The sequence below is a fragment of the Pleurodeles waltl genome, chromosome 4_2 (assembly GCF_031143425.1).
Source record: "Pleurodeles waltl isolate 20211129_DDA chromosome 4_2, aPleWal1.hap1.20221129, whole genome shotgun sequence".
Lineage (NCBI taxonomy): Eukaryota > Metazoa > Chordata > Amphibia > Caudata > Salamandridae > Pleurodeles > Pleurodeles waltl.
The window spans coordinates 986,907,427-986,916,566 of record NC_090443.1 but is presented as its reverse complement, the minus strand read 5'-3'; positions in this window follow the sequence as shown (position 1 = coordinate 986,916,566).

The following is a 9,140-nucleotide window of genomic DNA, read 5'->3' as shown; positions in this document are numbered from 1 at the left end:
GGGGAAAAAGGTGCCAATAACGTGGGGGGGGGGTGAACTGGAGCTTTCAGAGACCGGGCATCAGGATGCTTGCCTATTCCAGCAGTGATCTGCCCGATCATCGCGACTACCCTGTCCAATGAATAACTCCCTCGGGGATGGCTCCCCACTAACATTCCCTCCACGATGTGCCCAAGAAGAACTTATAGTACTCCAAAACATAAAGGGTCCTGAAATAGAACAATTACCACCAAAACAGACCCATAAGCTTTCAGCGCCACAGCTTCATTGCGAAAGCCAAACTGTAAAAACGAATTTAACGCTGTGCAGACTCGATAGTAGTTCCTTTAGTCTGGAGCTTTCCTCGCCTGACAACTCCGTGATTGGAAATATAGAGCCCCAATTAAACAGTATACCATCAGAAGATCTAAACTTCCTGGAAGGTAGTGAGAGAGTGTAGATTAAACATTACCTATTTTAGATGTGAAATGTTCATATTAACAACGCTGCATTAATAACATTATTCATTGAAACGTATTTTAAACATGGAGATTTATCACAGCCATAAACTAATGTCGACTATAAGAAATAATTGCTTGTATTATGATTAATTGGATATGTTAAAAGTACGATGATTACATTTATTAGAGTTCATAAGGTTAAGTTAGCGTGAGTCGAAAACTATCTGTGTAGCTCTCATATTGAAGCATATTTTCTGTTTCTCCAGTGTGCTGACTTGCAAAAGGCCATGACCCAGCACTTGTTCTTTTTCTCCGCTTATTGTATCATTGACCGTTATATTCTCATCCGCATGCTAGTTGCTTTAGTATAAAATTGTACGTTTGACAACAAAATATGGACACTTTCAAGGACACTGAACCACGGTAAAGAGAACTCTTACCCGAAGAACGTGCCAGAAAATGAAGTAACCCCGGATGTGCCACCTACGAAAAACGTCAATTATGAAGACCAATCAAAATGTTAAGAACTATCATGAAATGACAAGTGCATTACTTAATGTATAATTTGATAGGTTGAAGATAGTGGGGTGAAGTGACTATCCAATAGAATTTTGGGGGAATGTATTTTGAAAAAGGGATAAAAACTCATGACACAGGAGACTCGAGGGACTTAGGTAGGGAATGATATCGATTGCATCCAGAAACTCTGTCACTTTATTTGGTGATTTGAGACTTAGACAAAACCATCCTCACTCTATAGACCGTCCCATTACACTTTCCTCCTTATGAGGGAAGTGTCCCCTGCCCTTAGACTAGATAGACTGACGACGATCTAACTGATGTCCTGAAGACGAAGACTGATCCTGTATGCTGAGGGTAATTATGCTGTTGTTATTGAAATTCATTTATTTGCCTTTTCTTTCTAGTTACCAACTGCTGTGTATTTTTGATTAGAGACCTTAGTCAGATATTTTCCAAATTGATGTTCTAAATTGTTTTGCATGAAGTCCAAACATGCTGATGCTAATTATGGTTAGATGAGGCATTTCATCTTGACTGATGACGTGACTGACGTGGTGCTATGCTGAACTAAACACATATGAGGTTTTACAGGTTTAGATTTGTTTATCTTCTTCTTATTATCGTAAGTTTGTGATCTTTGTATTGCTGAAATCTTATCTTAGTCGTCGCATTGTGACTAGGCTTTTTGCTTCTTGGTCTGAGATTAATACATTTTGCTATTAGATTGTAATCAATAGGGAATAAAATTCCCAAAACTTCAATAAGGTGTGGTTATTCATGACTGAAAGGTCATGGTTGCGCCGAAGGTATAACTAATGACTAAAGTGAAATATATTGTGGTGATATATGTTGACAATATTATTGATATATTGCTTGATATATTGATCAGTTATCTCGTCTTACGGTGTCTCATCACTGGGTCCAAAGATTCATCGGCCTAAAACGAGTCCTGATGTGTATAAATTAACATAAAAGGACGCGTTAACAGTAGTATAATACAAGGCCACAGAGGAGAGGACGATAAGAACTCAGAAGGCCAGATAATTAACGAGATAATTAACGAGCAAAGTGGGCAAACTTGGGGAAACAGAGATGATCTCTCATTAGACCAACCAGTTCTTAGCATCATGAAAGTTATATGTACAACATTGGACTCAATTGCAACAACGATCATGGTCCAGTCTCAAAAATTCGACAATCAACTTGACCTCAACCTCAATACAGACTATAGATTACAGGATGGCCTTAGTAGAGGGCGTAATAAGGGAAAACCTGTTGCACCAGGCAGTGGCTGACAAAATGGACAAGATGGATAGGCACGCCTGTGGCCCACGGCTGGAAAAATTACTGGAAGCCCCGAAAGTAATCAAAGACATAATCAAAGATTGCAAATATAGCCTCAAAAGCACACAGGTGTGCAATCACGTGTTAGCAGAAACAGAATCCAGATTAACTGAAAGGCCAATAGACAGAGAAGATAGAGAAGGGCCCCTCTGGCCCAGGACGAGAGGATTGCCCAGACGCAAAAACCCATATAGACAAGACGGAGAGAATCAACGGAAGTCCTGTACCTGGAATCAAAGCCTCAAATACAGTAGAAAAAAGGACCCCGAGCAAAAGGCCTCAACCAATAGGTAGATGGAAAAACACATGGAAACAAGCTAGAGGAAATAAAAAAGTACCAGCAAAAAAGGCTCCAAATATGCCACAACAGACAAGCCCAACAGGGCAAACGAGGAACATAGGTGACGAGTCTGCCCAACAGCAGCATAGAGATCAAAACATTAAGTCCGAGAGTCTCGAGAAACCTACTGACAAAGACATTCATTTTATAAATAAAAATCCCGGATTACTGTGCGACAAAAGCTGCACTCACCATTCCCATATAAACCGTATACCCATTGGCACCAGGGGATACCAAGCATCTGGGCATGACTTAGATAAAGGAAGGAAGTCAGAAAAAGATCCAGGTACAAATCATGGGACAAATGAGGCAAACGACTCCCTAGTCAATGGACAACCCAAATGGAGCCCAGAGACATCAAAATCAAGTACGAGCATCGACAAGTACCTCCCAGCTATAAAAAGAGAACACTCAGGTACATTACTTAAATACAGTAGGAGACCACTATGGAAAACGCCAGCAGCCTCCGAACTCCATTACTGAGGGGGTAGAACAAGAAAACAGCAAAAGTGAAAGCAGAAGGGCAGAGAGCCCGGAGTGCATAGGAAGCGAACAAAGTATAAGAACAACCATGTGCGTGGACAATACAATAGCCCCGGTTCCCGCACCTCGGACAAAAGTAAAATACTGCTCTCAGGTTAGCCCTGGAAACCACAACCTCAGTAGCCAGCCTGGGTGCGTCACTGATTCGCTTGCCCTTCCGCGCCCAGTGCTTGACCTCGAAACTAAAGGAAAAAGGGATAATTGGCCTCCAAAAAGGCAACCTTATGAAGAACATAGGAACAAAGAGTTGCAACTTGGGAGGGAAAAAGGCCAGGTAGAACGAACATTGACTAGTTGGGCAGCTACCACTTATAACAAACAAAAGGAAGATAATCAACTTCAAGGAAGACGGTCGCAGGGAGGTGGCGGGCATACCGAGATCCGCACTGAAATAACTAAAGAGCTTGAAGCCACGATCACGTTTATCCCCGAGTACTCCTCAAGAGGAAGTCATGACATCCTAAACAGGACTAATATCCTATATTTGGTCAACTCTCTGCCAGCTTTGCAGAACGTAACAACTAAAGACCTCCTCTCAGTAAGATTCATACAAAGAAAAGAATTAGAGAACGGGGAATCAACAGAAACAGTCTGGGCTTCACCTTGGATAGCAGAACAGATCCTAAAATGTTCTAACATGATGAAGACCTGGGGAATATCTACTGCTATTCCACAAAAGGAACCATATCCAACAATATTTCTTGAAAAAGCTCCAAAGCAAAACGTGTCGGGTAGGCAAGAGGTAAAAGGCAATTCTGGCTCGATACTCCAGGGAGCAATTAGCTCCAAACAACAACTCCCTGAATGGATAAATCTGAGCAATATGAGGTTCTGCCTCTTGGCCAATTCCCCTAGAAACAGCAGGGGCAACCCCCCACAGTTGCAGAGTTATGAAGATCAACCATCTAGAAGCTTGTAGCAAAAAATGGACGGCTTTAACACAAAAGATAGAACTAGGCCCACATTAAAAATTTTAAGCTGGAATATAGCAGGCTTAAAAAGTAAAATGGAAGATAAGGACTGGGTTGAATTCATTAAAAAACAAGACATCAGCTGCTTCCAAGAAACTTGTTCTACTAATGCCATTGACCTAGATGGGTTCTCCACTTTCCACTCACCTGCTATGAAACAAAAAAAAGGAAGTCCATCGGGAGGCCTGATCATTTGGATCAGAACTTCACTACTGGGAAACTCCTTAGTAACTCATGCTGTATTAAGCAAGGAAATCCAGACGCTTGCAGTAAAATATGAGGAGTGGTCACTCGAAATAGTAAATGTGTATTTCCCTCCTATTAGCCGGGTCCAAGTCATGCCAGGTGTGCAGCTCATTAAGGAACATATCTTAAACAAAAGAACTAAGGGTTGGAGGAACCCAGCACTAGGTCATACGAACAACTGCTCTCCCCAGCTTTGTAAAACCTTTTTACTGATATGCGGTGATTTCAACACTAAACCCCATTCTATCCTCTGGGATGAACAAGTAGTAGAGGAAGATCACGTTTGGAATATTCCAACGCCCCTCATCCAACGTTGTCAAGACTCCAAGAAAGGAGAATTAATCTTTGAAGCATTAATAGAAGGAGGAATCCGCACATTAAACGGAAGAACAAATTCAGATAGAACTTTCTAATCTACCTTTCGAACTGGAAAAAGGTAAAGTATAATCGATTACATGGCAATAAACATCGAAGCCTGGCATTATGTCATCGATATGGAAATAAGGGACAGGATCGAGAGTGACCATGACCCATTGCTAATGGAGATAGTCCATCCGGACACGAGCCCAGGGAAGGCTGAGTCTCCATTTAACGGAAATAGCTTAACAATAACCATGAGACCAAATAGGAAAAACATATTAAGGTCAAATGTGGATGAATCTTATACGAGCGTACCTAGTCAAACCTGGTTGCTATCACTCAGCATGTTTTTAAACCTACCAGTTAACGAAGCTTTACCCCTCCTGCATAATTTTAATAATCTGCTATTACAAACAACAAAGGAAAGGACCAAGCATCTTCAAACTAATCCTAATACGATGGAGGGCTGGTTCGATGAAGAGTGTTTGAAACTGAAAAAGACCTTATCACAAGCGCTAAAGAAACGACTTTAATGAGCAACATTTTTATGAATGCAGGCAACAGTACAAAAAATTACTGAGATACAAAAGGAAGATATTCCCACATAAGCTCTGGAAAATTCTTCTGCAGGCAATATCGGCAGGAAACTGCAAAAAGTTTTGGGAGATAGTCAGGTGGGGATGCGAAGGCCCTTCGAAAAACCTAGAACTGAATATCAACCCACAACTCTGGGTAAAGCACTTTACCGCCTTGTATCAGGAAGAGGTCAAGACGGCATCCGGGAGTACTAATAACTTAAACAGTCTTACTCAAGGGCTGGAAGGCAGTAATCAAAGATCAAGTAAGGTATTTCCACTTCAAATGACCTATGTAGTACCATCAAAATGGCTTGTTAGATCGATAAATGAAACCCAGAATGAATTAGTCCCTAACGAATTCCCTAGCACAAATTCTATGCAAGTAACCCATGCCATTCCACGTGCAATGGAGTTAATACCGGAATTCAGTGAGAAAGAGATTAAACAAGTTATTCTCCTCCAAAAGCCGTACAAGGCTGCAGGCCCAGACGGTATCCCTTCAGACGTTTATCGTAACCAGCTAACGTTATGGCTACCTGCTCTAGCCCGTCTATTCAACAGTGTTTGGCACCACAAGGTAATCCCTACTTCTTGGAAGAAATCAATAATTGTTCCAATTCACAATAAAGGGCCTCTGGACATGGTGTGCAATTACAGGCCTATCTCATTGCTTGATAGTGTTGGAATTTTTTTTGCCAAACTGATTGAGTTACGCCCTAGACCAATGGCTAGAGGATGGAGATTTAATATCAACACATCAAGCTGGTTTTAGGAGAGGCTAAAGCACAACAGATCAACTTTTTAAGTTGAACATGATCTGCGCTAAATACGCCACTCTAAAAGATTGTCCATTATATTTGGTCTTTGTGGATCTTCAAACAGCCTTTGACAGCGTAAATCGCCAAACATTATGGCAGTTATTGTCGGAAATGGTTATACAGGGAAAAATTTTAAGGCTGTTAATTCTACTGCATACAGGAAATACTGCAAGGGTCAGATATACTACGAGAAATGATTACACAGCAGAAATTCCAATCCAGCGAGGCGTAAAACAAGGCTCCGTTTTGGCCCCAACCTTATTCAATTGTTATATAAATGAAGTAAGTCAAGACCTGAGGAAATTAAATCTGGATGTGCCAAAACTAGCCAACGAAAGTATACCTATCCTGCTCTTTGCTGATGACGCTGTATTACTGGCAAGAACGGAGATAGCAATGCATTGACTACTTAGGAGTTTCAAATCATTTTGCACCTCAAGGAGCATGGTAACCAATGAGGGGAAAACAAAGTTTATGATTCTTAACCAAAAACAGACGATGCAATCGAATTTTAGGGCAAACAACAAGCCTTTGGCCCGAGTGGCTACTTATGACTACCTGGGTTGCAGACTGGACGAAAAACAGACATGGAAACCACAAATTTATAAAAGTAACATCTCCTTGGTCCAACAAGCTGGAGTGGTACTCAGGTTCGCAAAAGCTACAGGCAACCATTCTGTGAGTTCTGCACTGCTTGCATATAAAACAAAAGCAAGGGCCGCAGCACTTTACAGCGCAGAGATCTGGGGATTTAGAAAGACTCCATCAATACAAGTAACCAAATTCTTTACGCCGATTACTTTGTTTAGTCAATGCCACACCAATGAATGCAATAAGAATTGATCTACAAATGAGAAAGGTTGAGGACTACATTGCTCTGGCTACAATAAGATACTGGATTCGTATTTGTGCAAAAGAGGAACTCAAACCATATAGAGATGTACTTATAGACATCATGAAGCTACAAAGTCATCGGAAATTGCCCTGGTTCAAACACATCTCAACCACCCTGGCTGCTATCGGCCAGGAAGACCTCTGGCTCCATCCAGGAAAAATCAGAAGGCCTAGTTTATCTGTCATAAAAAAGACATACTGGGAGCAAAAGACTCAGAGTATGTGTGAGACACTTAGCCCTTTATTTAAGCGTTACATTTTGTTTAACCAAGAGCTTAAAACAGCAATTTTCATAGACAGTATTTATCCGGAAGAAAAAAGGGTTCTCTATTTTAAATTTCGCATGGGCACACTACCAGTGATGGCGGTGACCAACAGATGGCAATCCGTCCCTCTGGGTAGATTAGAATGTTGTCCGTGTCTTCATGGTGGCCAAGAAACACTTTCCCACTTTCTTTTATTATGTCACTTCACGCTCAAACTCCGCAAACTATATTTACGTCCACTTTTTAGATCATACGGAGTTAGGAAGTGCAATGAGGCGGAAGTATAATGTATGCGATCAGACGATAAACACATTGTGACAAAGGTTTCAACTTACATTTTGGAAGCATGGAAGTTACGTTTATCAATGCACCCACAGTTGGCACAAGTATAATTGCTTGTGTTAACCCATAGCTATTATTAGCTTGGGAAATCGGTGCAGGTTGTTGTAAAACTGGGCTAGGTCCTGGGCTACTACTAAACTGTTGGCAGGCACCGTAAGGTCCCAAATGATTAGTGCCAGAATAAGATATTTAAATTTTAGATTTATAATGTTTTTCTAGAATAAGTTAAGAGTTTTATGCAAATTATGGTCATAGACCAAGTTTTATGATAATGCAGGGCAAATCGGATACATTTTGGCACATGTTAAATCAAAAATTCAAGTACAGTTTTTTCTTTCTATTGAGACGTTTTATTTAATGCGATTTTTACCGAGTGTGATGGATTGGTATTTATTGTGTGTTACAACAATTAAATAAATAAATGGAAATAAAAAATAAATGGTAATTGGGACTCAGGAGGTTCGGTGTTGCAAGAACCCCAGAGGTTATTGAGTAGCCGTTTGATGGCACTATTAGTCAGAAAGGCACCAATGTGCATAACACCAGCGGACACTAGTTCCGCAAAGGTATGCATTGTGGAGCTGGAGTAGAAATCGCCCACATTCAGTGTGCTTATATCCTGTGTGTCATGGTGTGATGAAAGTATTTGGGTGCCCGGCAATTGAAACAGCGGTAATAAAGGGGAGTAAGGAGGAGAGGGGGTCTTACTTTGAACGTATCTACGCCAGCAGAAGCGAGCTGCTTCCAACAATATGGGTTTTGAGGGTAGACGGTTAGGGCCAGATAACAGTGAGGACAGTATTGTTTGCGGGGCTATATATGCCTGCAACATTATGCCTTCGGGAGGAGGAGGGTCTTGAAGCCATGTGGATAACCACAACAGCTGAGCAGCTGCATAGTATCTTTCGAAGTTAGGCATGCCCAGACCGCCCGCCTCTTGCAGGTATTGTGTTATAGCTAACGCTACTCTGCGTCTATCTTTACCCCAGAGCAGGTCAGTTAATAATGAGTGCAGTTGAGAAATGAACAAGCGTGGCAAGCATAGTGGAAGGGCAGTAAAATAATATAAGAACCTGGGGAGGATGAGCATGTTGGCTATTGCTACCCGATCCATAGGGGATAGAGGAAGTGAGCTCCAAAACGACAATGAGCTGCGGGTGGAACTGAGTGCTCTGTCAATATTGCCCTCTTTTAGATCGGCAATGGAGTGATAAATTTGTATCCCAAGATATTTAAAGGTAGTATGTCACCATGGTAGTTTATATTGCGATAATGCCATGTGAAGGTCATTTGGTATGGGGGTAAGGGGGAAGATACTTGACTTGGACCAGTTGACATGTAAACCAGAGGCAAGAGCAAAGGAATCAAGCATTTGCAACACCTCTGCCATAGAGGTGGAGTGATTACGCAGGTATATCAGGGCATCATCTGCGTATAAGGATATAATATGATGTGTGTTAGATTCAGGGGTGCCCC